Consider the following 13893-nt stretch of genomic DNA (forward strand, 5'->3'; position numbering starts at 1 on the left):
TCCAAAAAGTGAGATTGAAAATACTACAAGATGCAGCTAAAGCCTGGTACAAGTTGAAGCAAGTAGAAAAAATAGAATATTATAGTCATGGGCTCCGGTTTGGGACTCCGCGGGTACCCCAAGTGTTTAACAGATGTATTGGCTATGCCCCTTAAGAAAGTGTGGGTTGAATTTTGGGGGAACCTAGTTAGGGATGGCTCTCTACTATCTTGGGAAGAACTAACTGAGCAGACAAGAGGAGATCTCTCTAGGTTGAAGTACATTCAATTAAGAAACTGAACACAGAGGGCCGCAGTTAGTCTGGGCTCTGCAAATGAGCTAGAGCACGACTTAATTAAAAACCATTGGAGGTTGAAGAAGGTATGAAGCTGGTATTGGGGTATCTTGGACACATTGGAGGGCGACTTTAAGCTATCAGACTCCCTTTGGTGGGAAGTGATGACCCCAGGTCAAGTACAAGTAAGGTAGGAAACATCCATGCGTACATTATTTAAGGTAGTTAAACCTGCCTCATTAAGGAGGAATTATCTTTCTACTCTGCACAGGGCTTTCTTCTCTCCCTATAAGCTTTCTAAGATGAGAGGGGGAGAAGCAGTTAACTGTGCAAAATGTCTTCTCCTTCATATATAGACTGGCTCCACACCCTTATTGGACATTAAAGATGGACATGGAGGAGAAAAATTCAAATAAGGAAAAGAAAGTTAAAATATGGTCAAGGTTGGTGGAATGGAGGGATACTGGACAGTAATGACTACTGTGGTGCACTATCATGTTTGCATCCAAAGATTAGGGGCCAACTAATCTCTCTCCTCTGAAGGCAGATCTCTGCACCAAGGATCAAGTGAGAGAGATCCAGGTTTCCTGGCATTAGTCATCTCCATATATGAGAGGGTGTGATCAGGTGGTATGGAGTCGAATAGGAGCCAGAGGTGTATGAGGAAAAAAAACTGAAAAAAACACGCTTTGCCTAACCTCTCTACCCTGCCTGCACACGTCTTCCATGCCCCGCCCAGCATCATCTTCATGGGGCGGTGACCCCTCCTTCGAGGGCCCCCATCGCACTGGAGTTCCTATCCAAGGTTGTGCTTGCAGCGCCTACTCCACGGAAGCCGATGCTGCTGTGAGTGCATGAGGTTGTATGAGTACAACATTTTCTATTAGCCACATGGATGCAACCTACCTCACCCGATACCTTTGGCCTGCTTTGTCCTGCTGGACCTGCTTCCATTCCACTGTATGAGTTTATGAGTTTGCAGAATCTATAGGAAGGATGCTTGGTTTTCTGACATGGCAGTGAACAGGAAATAATCCAAAGGCTGAAATAAGTGGGACAGCCTTCTTCTTATGACTGCACAAGCCTGCGGCGAGAGGTGGGGCAGTGGCATGGTGTGCAGCAGTATATTGCATAGTTAGGAGAACTTTGGAGCAAATTGTAACTGCAAGAGCTGTTCCAGTTTCTGGGATTTAAATTGATTGCTGACATTTAGGCATAAGACCACAAGGGAAGCATAAATGTATTAAAAATACAGCAATGCAATTTAACGGAGGGCCCTGTTCAGTCTCATTAGGCATCCTTTCAGGATTGACGGTGACCTGGTAAGATTGTGGAGGCGGTCTGCATAGCTGCATATGCTGCTTGCCACCTCCCTGGAAGCCCCTGTTACCTCTTTAATACTGCCATAGCTGCTGCAGTTAAATTGGGAGTACTCTACTTAGATCCACATGCATTGGAGACTAGCCATTGCTTGTCCTTGATTTATGACTGTGAGGTAAAACTGCTCCTCCTTTAGGAAACCTTCCTTTGACTGTCCCATGAGACGGGAATAATTTTAACATCAGGCTTCTCTGTCACCTAAGAAATGATTAGCAAGGAATGTCATTAATGCACAGGCATAAGTCAAAGCAGTAAAAGGCACTAAACATTGCACTTGCATAACCTCTACCTCAGCTATAACATTGGTGCCTAGTAACCACAGATCAGGCACATGACTCGCTAACAGACACTAATGGGCTGACAGCTTCAGGATACTCACCAGCCTTTGAAGTCAGACTCAATTAATCCAGGCTGAGTATCCCCTAACTCCTAGATTCACTGTTAGGCAACATCTCTCGTGGGGAGCTCAACAGACCCAGGGCATGGCAGAACAACTCTCAAGAGTATCAACAACTCTTTCTACTCACTATGTCCATCATCAGCTTGGATCAACCACCATCTTTAGAAGCTAACTTTTCATGCCTGACTGACCCCTTTTGATCACCATCCTCTACTGCAACTTTTAGGCCTAGAAAAATGGGAACTTATACATTGGATTCCACCTTGGGCTCAAAAAAACCACAAAGGGATGAGGACAATTTCAGAGCTGCTCAAGCAACACACCAGGATTCAAATGAACTTTCAGTGAACCTCCTTGCCTCATGCTTAGGACCAGCTATAGTATCCCCCAAAAATCTTGTAGTAGGTTTGGTGCAACATAGGGAGGTGACAATCCTCAATATAGAAGGAGACACAACAGCTCCAGCTTCTGACACTTTGCAGGTACATCACTGTCCCATGGGTTCCATACTCCAGCCTCAGGCGGTTGAAACCTTACCAATAGAGGTAATTCTACAGCAAATACTAGGAGAGATTCAGGAGATGAAGATTTCTCAGGACAAGGCACACATGGAAACACAAAGGCAGTTGGGGCAAAATAATGGCAATGTGCAATTACTTACAACATGCACTGGACAGCTAGAGCTCAGTGTCAGAGCCTAGAAGATTTTGAAAACACTCAAGATTTTTTAATTCTGAGACTTCAATCAGAACTTACTGAACTACAGTTAAAGCTTAAACATGTTGAAAACAGAGCAGATTGCTACAACTTGCATTTTGTTGGAATCCCCAAGGGTCAAGTGAGTGGTTGTTCCTTACCAATTTAATTTCAGATCTAAGAAATAAATATGTGATACCAGAACGAGGGGACAAAGAACTTGATCTTACTATTACATATGCTTATTAAGTTCATGCTTTCCAGCCTTCCACCTCTAAATATCTTTAAATTATTCTAAAGAACTATTTTAGTGAACTTTGGTGATGTTCGGGTAAAGGAGCAGATCTTCAATGTCATACGAGAAAAAGTCTACCGTACTTCAAATAACTATACTTTTCATATCTTCTTAGATATGTCCTTTTCAGCAGCTTGACGTCTCAAAGAGGACAAATTAATGATTGACAACTTTAAGAGTGTGCAGGGGATTCCAACTTTAATAGTTTAACAGTCCAAATTGAAAGTCCTTTATAAGGGGCAATCTTGGATCTTTAATACTGTGAACAGGCCAAGGGAGTTTTACAAGATATTCAAAAGACTTATCTGGGTGGAGGGGTATGGGTGGGGATCGGGGTTAAGAGATAAGCTTTCTTGGGTTTCTGCATAATCGTCTATTTTTTTTCTTTTGTTATGCACATCTTATGCAATTTATGCACAGTATATTTACAGCTTAGCCTACACATTTTAGCACAATGGGGCCAGATAGGACAGTTTGGTTGGCAATAGCTTCTTACCACGGGCTGTTTGCAGTCACCTGAATGCTATGTCAAGTCACTTGTCTAGGGAAGGGTGTGCAGGGTGTGGTGATAGGTGGGCACACTTAGGCAGGTGGGTGGGATTCAGGTACACAGTGGGCACCATGGAGGGTGAGATTCCTTGGGTGGTGGGTGATAGGGTTATGATAGGGCAGAGAAAACTCAGGTAGAAAAGATCCAGAACTCTTTAGAGGTCCAGAAGTGATTTGTTTGGCCTGTGGTACTGCAGGGAGGTAGAATAGATTCCTGATGAGCTACTTCATTCGAAATGGCAGTTGCTTCAGGATCACATCTTGTGGTGTGAATGATATTAATATTCATTCAAAAATTAAGATTATCTTGGCATGGCTCAAATTATCAAATGCTCAGATCATTGTTCCACAAGAAACCCATCTCAAAACTCTAGCTACACAGCCTAGTGTTCCAGGTTTTATTTCACATGTGTATTACGCATCGGCTAGCGCTGCAGTAAGGGTAGTAGCAGTAATGATGTTGTGTGATGTTGTGTGTGAAGTGTAACAGATTGTAAGAGATCCTAGGGATGGATCGATTCTGATCAGTTTAAAAACGCATAAGCAGATTACCCATGTCATTAGCTACTATGGTCCTGTCGAAGACAACAATTCTGCCCGTAGAGAAATGTACAACAGTCTCTGTTCTTTATAAGGTGATTTTAATATCATCCAGGATATTAAACTAGACTGCTTGTGGTCAAGCATCAAAATATGCCTCAATCCCTGCTTTTGATGACCAATTTGTGTAACAATTTCGCTCTGTTGGTCCTTGGAGGGCTAACCATTTGCAAGATGGAGACTATACGTGCTTTTCAAAACGCTATATTTCAGCTAAGAGAATTTTTTTTTTTTTATTTCCCCTTAGTGGAGCAGATTGGATTTGGGTATATTATTAAATCTTTTGTTAGATCATTTGCTATGTTTATCAATATATCTTTGAAGGAATTGAGACATCAACTCCCTTGCTGTTATTTCAACAGATCATTACTATCCGGTGTAAGCTGGGTCATGGTTATGCACCTGACCATAGATGAGTTCTTTGAAAGACACGTAGGCTTTGCTTCATCCTTGTTAGTATAGGGAGCTTTCAAATCATTAATATGAGGTGAGGAGATCTTCTTTAAAGTGCAAATCAAAGAAATCCAAAGGGAGGCGTTAATAGCTCTGCAGTATGAAATTGATAAAGCCACATTCCTGTTCCCTAGTGCAATTGCTAAGTTCTTATCAACCATAACACTTGCTTTCAAAATTTCTATAAAGCAGGTGAACATGTAGAACTTTTCTTAGGCCTGGACATTTGGGAAAAACAGGAACAATGCTATTAAGGGGATATTTGATGAGGTTGAAGACAGAGCAGTCACTCAATCAGATCTGATAATCAAAGTCTTTATAGACCATTACAATAGGAAAGAAGCTTTATCAAATAGCTTTTCTCCATTCCACATTGAGGAATTTATCCACTCTGTTCAATTGTTGATTCTCTACAGGGAGCTTCAATCTAGTGTTCCAGTACTAATAACTTTGGTTGAAGTGCAAGAGGCAATAAGATCTTCCTCCAACACCAAGGTGTGTGAAAGTGGCAGTCAACCAGCTGAAATTTATACAGTGTTTGAGGCTCAAATCACTATTGACAGGTGAGCGATTCCTAGTTCATTCATGGAAGCAGTGATCATTTGTTTTTTTTGAAGAAAGGCTCGTTCTCTGTTCAACCAGGCTCCTATCATCTAATTAATCTGCTCAACAGTGACTATAAAATATTGACCAAAATTATAGCGACTAGGATAGCCCCACATGCAGAAAATTTGGTCCATCAAGATCAACATGGCTTACGGATGTCTAGGTTGCTTTCATCTAACACCAACATTTTGGTACAAGCTATTGATTACTACCCTAACAATTCTACCAAAGAAGTAATTATCATGCTAGATACATAAAAGGCCTTTGATCTTGTTGAATGAGAGGTCCTGTTTGCTATCCGTCTGAAATGTATTTTTCTTCACAAAATTGTAGATCTATTACAACATTTATATAAACAGGCCCAGGCTAAAATTATAATTCATTTGTTACCAGTGTGATCTTTTACCATGAAAAGAGACACAAGAGAAAGGTTTCTGATGTTCCATGTCCTGTTTTCCCTGTTTATTGTACCTTTGGCAGCCTCTTTGAGGCAGGATTCGCAGATCAGGCCCCTGTTCAGGGGGCACCCAAAATTAAATGTTTTGCGGACAATATGATTTTATATTTGACTACTGAGGAGCAAAATATTTGCAATGCACTATCAAAAAATCAGACATTTACATACAATGGGGAATATAAAACCAATCACACTAAATCCAAGGTTATTCTTTTCAGCAGTTCGCCGATGGTTCTGCCTCCCTGTATGAGACCCCAGTAGTCTTGCATGCACCCTATTAGGTATTCAAGCATGTATGTTACCACAACCTTTCTAGACCTATTTAGATCAAACTACACTGCCACCCTGAACAAGGAACATGGCCTACTCCAGCGGTGGCATACCCTACCACTTACCATAATATGAAGTGTAGCCCTACTTAAGATGCCAATTCTTCTGTTGTTTGTTTTAATTTTTACCAATGTCATGATCAAAATTCCTCAGTACTTTTTTAATGACATTGATTCTATGTTTCACCACTTTAAATGTCAGGGGAAGAAACCCCGCACAGAGTTGACAACCTTACAGATGACTATTGAAGAAGGAGGTTTAGCTCTACTACACTTGAAAAGTTATTAGCTAGCAGTGTTTCTTGATTGGCTGGTTCATGTGGCTAATTCATGCAAACAGTTAGATTATTTTTACCTCCAGCCAATGCTTTGTGAGGTCAATACCCGGCCTCCTTTTTTTTTGAAAATCCCAAGATTACCCAAGCACACAAGATATAAGCTACCTTATATTATCACTTAAAGATATGCAATATTTAAAGATGAATTTCAGATTCCTGGGTTCCATCTTCATATTTGCTTAAAGGATTGCCCTCAACTTGGACTGCAATTTGAGACTCCAGTCATGAAGGCTTGGTGAAGGGCTGGGGGCTTTAGGCTTCAGGATTTATTTATTATTGATTGAAACAGTGAAGACTTGGTAACAGCTGACCATCAAATATCCATTTATTTCCCCAGGCCTTGGGTGTTCTTATTTGCAAATTATTCACTTTTTAATGGGGTATAAACAACCTTTTGACCCAGTAAAAGACAATGGGGGTCATTACAACATTAGCGGTAAAAGCCGCTTACCGCCGTGCAGAAGACCGCCAATACACCGCTGCGGCCGCGGAAATCCGCCACAGCTATTATGACCCACATCTCGTAATCTGCCGAAAATCAGACACCCACACAAGTCCGCCACACCAAAGGTCAGTGATAAACTGGCAAAAACAAATCCTTCACCGCCACGCCAACAGAAACACGCCCATGCGGTATTCCATTGGTGGTACACACCACTGCGCTCAAAATACACACACATCTCCAAAACACTGCCACATTGGACAATTCGAAATACACACACCTGATACACATACAAACACCACTCCCACAGACCCAACACAATATAAAACAAACACCCACATCACCCACAAACCCCTACGACAAAAATTATTGACGAAGGCCAGAGAGACTGCACAGCATAGACAACCCCACCACACAGAGACACACAACACCATCCCCCACACAACATCCACGCACAAAACACCACACACCACTACACATCACCACACTCATCACCACATACACCACCCCACACATCACCTACACCACCCCATGGCACGGCAAAGACACCCCAGGTTCTCCAAAGAGGAGCTCAGGGTCATGGTGGAGGAAATCGTATGGGTAGAGCCACAGCTATTTGGATCACAGGTGCAGTACACCTCCATAGCTAGGAAGATGGAGCTATGGCGAAGAATAGTCGACGGTCAATGCAGTGGGACAGCACCCAAGAAATCGGGATGACATCAGGAAGAGGTGGAACGACCTAAGGGGGAAGATGCGTTCCGTGGTCTCAAGACACAACATCGCGGTACAGCGGACTGGCGGCGGACCCCTACCTCCTCCCCCAAAACTAACAACATGGGAGGAGCAGGTCTTGACCATTATGCATCCTAAGGGCCTCGGAGGAGTCGGTGGAGGAATGGACTCTGGTAAGTCAAATCTTAACTGTCATATCCCCCACCCTACCTGCATGCTATCACAGACCCCCACCCTCACCCCCTCCCCTATCACTCCAACTCCTCACTAATGTACTAATAACACAATCCACACATCCCAACACCAAGCCCTGCATGACACAACAAAGCATGGACACCCGTCACTAAAGCATGCCAACTACACATACCCATAACACCCCCCCAACCATCATCACACAAGCCTCCACACAGGAATGCTAGCACTGGGGTACACGGTCACCCACCCATTGCACATCATGACACACACAGATGCAATAATCATGCTTTTACACCCCTGCAGGACCACTACCCAACGTCACCAGACAGGAGAGTCCAGACATCTCTACCCCACCCACAGAAGAGGCTCACAGTGATGACAGCAGCTCTGGCCAACTGGATCCAGATGACCAGCCCGGACCATCGTGGGCCTCGGGACAGTCGGTTCCTCTCGCACAGGCACAGCCCAACACAGACCTTCCACCCTCTGGTAACACCAGCACAGCACCCACCCAGCGGGTCCATACCTCCGTCCCCAGGACACGTCAATCAGCTTTGTGTCCACCACTACAGGGAACCCAGGATAACCAACCACCCCAACAACATCAGGGACCTGGGGGCAGTGGTGGTGGGCACACATGGTCCAGGGGACGGAGGCACAGGAACACAGGGGAACTGGGAGGGCTGCTGTGCGACAGGGGGCGGACAGGCCAAGGGAACCCACTCTCCACGAGGCCCTCTCCTCCATAATGGGAGCATACCACCACTCCCAAGAGACGGTGGCTACGGTCCTGGCCAAGTTTCAGGAGACCCAGCGCATGCAGGAGGAACAGTATTTGGGGTTCAGGGAGGAACTCAGAACCATCAGCTCCGCCCTGGGCACCATCGTAGGGGTGCTGAAGGACATACTGAGCACCATGAGGGACACCGTGGCACTCCAAGGGGCCCCTAACACTAGCATGGACGATGAACTGCCCACCACCACTTCCGCCGGCGCTAGTGGACAGGACGCCCAGCCACAGGACCACCACACCAGCACCCCACCCCCTGCAGACTGAGAACCACCCCGCAAGCGGTCCCTGAGATCCAGGAACAGGACAGAGCATGATGGCAAGACCCCCACCAAGAAATGAGACCACCCTGATTGTCATCCCACTGTCCCACTTTGTAACCCTGTCCATATTGGAACTGCCCCAGCTCCACTTCCTATGCCCATATGGGCAGTGCACCTGTGAGACTAATAGACTGGACTCTGCCATGGACATTCCTCCACCATCACCCCTCACCATTTTACCACCCCCTCCAATATTTAGCACTACAATAAACACACTTGAAGCACAAAACTATCTGGAGTCAGTCTGTGATTTTGAAAATGTGTATTATCTATCGCAGTGACAAAATCCATTCTCAAATGTAATGTCAACATACCTATGTCACACATCACAAGTCCATGAAGAATGTAAGCAGATGACACATGTTGGTAACCACACCTTGTAGGAGGCTGGCCTGGTTTGTAGTGGTACCAAGGGGTACTTACACTCTGCACCAGGTCCAGTTATCCCTTATTAGCGTAGAAGAGGTGTCTAGCAGCTTAGGCTGATAGAAAAGGTAGCTTAGCAGAGCAGCTTAGGCTGAACTAGGAGACATGCAAAGCTCCTACTATACCACTGGTGTCATATGCACAATATCATAAGAAAACACAATACACAGATATACTAAAAATAAAGGTACTTTATTTTTATGACAATATGCCAAAAGTATCTCAGTGAGTACCCTCAGTATGAGGATAGCAAATATACACAAGATATATGTACACAATACAAAAAATATGCAGTAATAGCAATAGAAAGCAATGCAAGCAATGTACAGATTGCAATGAGAGCACATAGGTATAGGGGCAACACAAACCATATACTCCAAAAGTGGAATGCGAATAACGTATGGACCCCAAACCTATGTGAGCTTGTAGAGGGTCGCTGGGACTGTAAGAAAACAGTGAGGGTTAGAAAAATAGCCCACCCCAAGACCCTGAAAAGTAGGTGTAAAGTGCACCTAAGTTCCCCAGAGAGCACAGAAGTCGTGATAGGGGAATTCTGCAAGGAAGACCAACACCAGCAATGCAACAACAATGGATTTCCAGACAAGAGTACCTGTGGAACAAGGGGACCAAGTCCAAGAGTCACACTCAAGTCGTGAGTGGGCAGATGCCCAGGAAATGCCAGCTGAGGGTGCAAAGAAGCTGCCACCGGATGGTAGAAGCTGTGGATCCTGCAAGAACAAAGAGGACTAGGAACTTCCCCTTTGGAGGATGGATGTCCCACGTCGTGAAGAAGCTTGCAGTGGTGTTCCCACGCAGAAAGACCGCAAACAAGCCTTGCTAGCAACAAGGGTCGTGGTCAGGGTTTTTGGATGCTGCTGTGGCCCAGGAGGGACCAGGATGTCGCCAATTGCGTGAGGAGACAGAGGGGGCACCCAGCAAGACAAGGAGCCCTTTCAGAAGCAGGCAGCACCTGCAGAAATGCCGGAACAGGCACTACAAAGAGGAGTGAACCGGAGCTCACCCAAAGTCACAAAAGAAGGTCCCACGACACCGGAGGACAACTCAGGAGGTCGTGCACTGCAGGTTAGAGTGTCAGGGACCCAGGCTTGGCTGTGCACAAAGGAAATCCTGGAAGAGTGCACAAGAGCTGGAGCAGCTGCAAATCACGCGGTACTCAGCAATGCAGTCTAGCGTGGTGAGGCAAGGACTTACCTCCACCAAACTTGGACTGAAGAGTCACTGGACTGTGGGAGTCACTTGGACAGAGTTGCTGAGTTCCAGGGACCACGCTCGTCGTACTGAGAGGGGACCCAATGGACCGGTGATGCAGTCTTTTGTTGCCTGTGGTTGCAGGGGGAAGATTCTGTCGACCCACAGGAAATTTCTTCGGAGCTTCTAGTGCAGAGAGGAGGCAGACTGCCCCCACAGCATTCACCACCAGGAAAGCAGTCGAGAAGGCAGCTGGATCAGCGATACAAGGTTGTAGTAGTCGTCTTTGCTACTTTTTTGCTGTTTTGCAGGCATCCAGAGCAGTCAGCGGTCGATTCCTTGGCAGAAGGTGAAGAGAGAGATGCAGAGGAACTCTGATGAGCTCTTGCATTCGTTAACTAAAGAATTCCCCAAAGCAGAGACCCTAAATAGCCAGAAAAGGAGGTTCAGCTACTTAGGAAGGAGGATAGGCTAGCAACACAGGTAAGAGCCTATCAGAAGGAGTCTCTGATGTCACCTGCTGGCACTGGCCACTCAGATCAGTCCAGTGTGCCAGCAGCACCTCTGTTTTCAAGATGGCAGAGGTCTGGAGCACACTGGAGGAGCTCTGGGCACCTCCCAGGGGAGGTGCAGGTCAGGGGAGTGGTCACTCCCCTTTCCTTTGTCCAGTTTCGCGCCAGAGCAGGGCTGGGGGATCCCTGAACCGGTGTAGACTGGCTTATGCAGAGATGGGCACCATCTGTGCCCATCAAAGCATTTCCCTAGGCTGGGGGAGGCTACTCCTCCCCAGCCCTGACACCTTTTTCCAAAGGGAGAGGGTGTAACACCCCCTCTCTGAGGAAGTCCTTTGTTCTGCCTTTCTGGGCTAAGCCTGGCTGGACCCCAGGAGGGCAGAAACCTGTCTGAGGGGTTGGCAGCAGTAGTAGCTGCAATGAAACCCCGGGAAAGGTAGTTTGGCAGTACCCGGGTCTGTGCTAGAGACTCGGGGGATCATGGAATTGTCTCCCCAATGCCAGAATGGCATTGGGGTGACAGTTCCATGATCTTAGACATGTTACATGGCCATGTTCGGAGTTACCATTGTGACGCTATACATAGGTAGTGACCTATGTATAGTGCACACGTGTAATGGTGTCCCCCCACTCACAAAGTCAGGGGAATTTGCCCTGAACAATGTGGTGTCACCTTGGCTAGTGCCAGTGTGCCCACACACTAAGTAACTTAGCATCCAACCTTTACCAGGTAAAGGTTAGACATATAGGTGACTTATAAGTTACTTAAGTGCAGTGGTAAATGGCTGTGAAATAACGTGGACGTTATTTCACTCAGGGTGCAATGGCAGGCCTGTGTAAGAATTGTCAGAGCTCCTATGGGTGGCAAAAGAAATGCTGCAGGCCATAGGGATCTCCTGGAACCCCAATACCCTGGGTACCTCAGTACCATATACTAGGGAATTATAAGGGTGTTCCAGTATGCCAATGTGGATTGGTGAAATTGGTCACTAGCCTGTTAGTGACAATTTGGAAAGCAAAGAGAGAGCATAACCACTGAGGTTCTGGTTAGCAGAGCCTCAGTGAGACAGTTAGGCATCACACAGGGAACACATACATATAGGTCACAACCTTATGAGCACTGGGGTCCTGACTAGCAGGGTCCCAGTGACACATAACAAACATACTGAAAACATAGGGTTTTCACTATGAGCACTGGGCCCTGGCTAGCAGGATCCCAGTGAGACAGTAAACACACCCTGAAATATACTCACAAACAGGCCTAAAGTGGGGGTAACAAGGCTAGAAGGAGGCTACTTTCTCACACACCTGTGAAACCGTAATGGAAATGTACAACGCAGTTACCAAATACTGCTTGAAATTGACAGACAGGATAGAGGTAGAAGTGCGAAAGTACTTGTAGTAGGCAAGAATGTGTTCTCACCTGTGTGTCACTGGAAATATTGCTGGATGACCGAGTCCCTGTTGTCAATGTCTTCTTCCTCTGCTTCCTCCTCATCACTGTCCACAGGCTCTACAGCTGCCACAACACCGTCATCTGGACCATCCTCCTGCAGAAAAGGCACCTGGTGTCGCAAAGCAAGATTGTGAAGCAAACAGCAGGCGATGATGATCTGGCACACCTTCCTTGGTGAGTAGAATAGGGAACCACCTGTCATATGGAGGCACCTGAACCTGGCCTTCAGGAGTCCGAAGATGCATTCAATCACCCTCCTAGTCCACCCATGGGCCTCATTGTAGCGTTCCTCTGCCCTGGTCCTGGGATTCCTCACTGGGGTCAGTAGCCATGACAGGTTGGGGTAACCAGAGTCACCTAATAGCCACACACGGTGCCTCTGGAGTTGACCCATCACATAAGGGATGCTGCTATTCTGCAGGATGTAGGCGTCATGCACAGAGCCAGGGAACATAGCATTTACCAGGGAGATGTACTGGTCTGCCAAACATACCATCTGTACATTCATGGAATGATAACTCTTCTGGTTCCTGTATACCTGTTCACTGATGTGTGGGGGGACCAAAGCCACATGGGTCCCATCAATGGCACCTATGATGTTGGGGATATGTCCCATGGCATAGAAGTCACCTTTAACAGTAGCCAAATCCTGGAACTGAGGGAAAATGATGTAGCTCCTCATGTGTTTCAGCAGGGCAGACAACACTCTGGACAACACATTGGAAAACATAGGCTGGGACATCCCTGATGCCATGGCCACTGTTTTTTTAAAATACCCACTTGCAAGGAAATGGAGCACTGATAGCACCTGCACTTGAGGGGGATCCCTGTGGGATGGCGGATAGCTGACATCAGGTCAGGCTCCAACTGGGTACACAGTTCCTGGATTGTGGCACGGTCAAACCTGTAGGTGATGATTAAATGTCGCTCCTCCATTGTCAACAGGTCCACCAGCGGTTGGTACACCGGATGATTCCGCCATCTCCTCCCATGTCCCAGCTGACGGTGCCTAGGAAGGACAACACCGACCACAGAGTCAAGCAACTCAGAGGTATGTACCCACAGCTACACAGAACACGAAACATAATCCAAAAAGTTGTCTGTATGTGTGTTGAGTCCAGGCCTAGGTATGTGTGACGCAGTTGAAAATGAAGCCATGTGGGCCCCTGAAATGGCGGCTGCCTGACCTCTAAACTGGGACAATGGGATGTGAGGTAACTGCGCTGGCATTGTACACCGTCGCGGTAGGCGGTCGAAGAGCGCTGCGCAATGCTGGATTGGTTAACATTGGACCCTATGGGTCCCAGGAGCCAATGACGAAGTGCGCTGCGGTGATGATACGCACTGCCGCGGACGTCACTGCCGAGGACGTGACTGCCATTTTCTATCTGTTCAATCACTCGATAACTGATCTTCGACAGGAGAGGA

The sequence above is a fragment of the Pleurodeles waltl genome, chromosome 5 (assembly GCF_031143425.1).
Source record: "Pleurodeles waltl isolate 20211129_DDA chromosome 5, aPleWal1.hap1.20221129, whole genome shotgun sequence".
NCBI lineage: Eukaryota > Metazoa > Chordata > Amphibia > Caudata > Salamandridae > Pleurodeles > Pleurodeles waltl.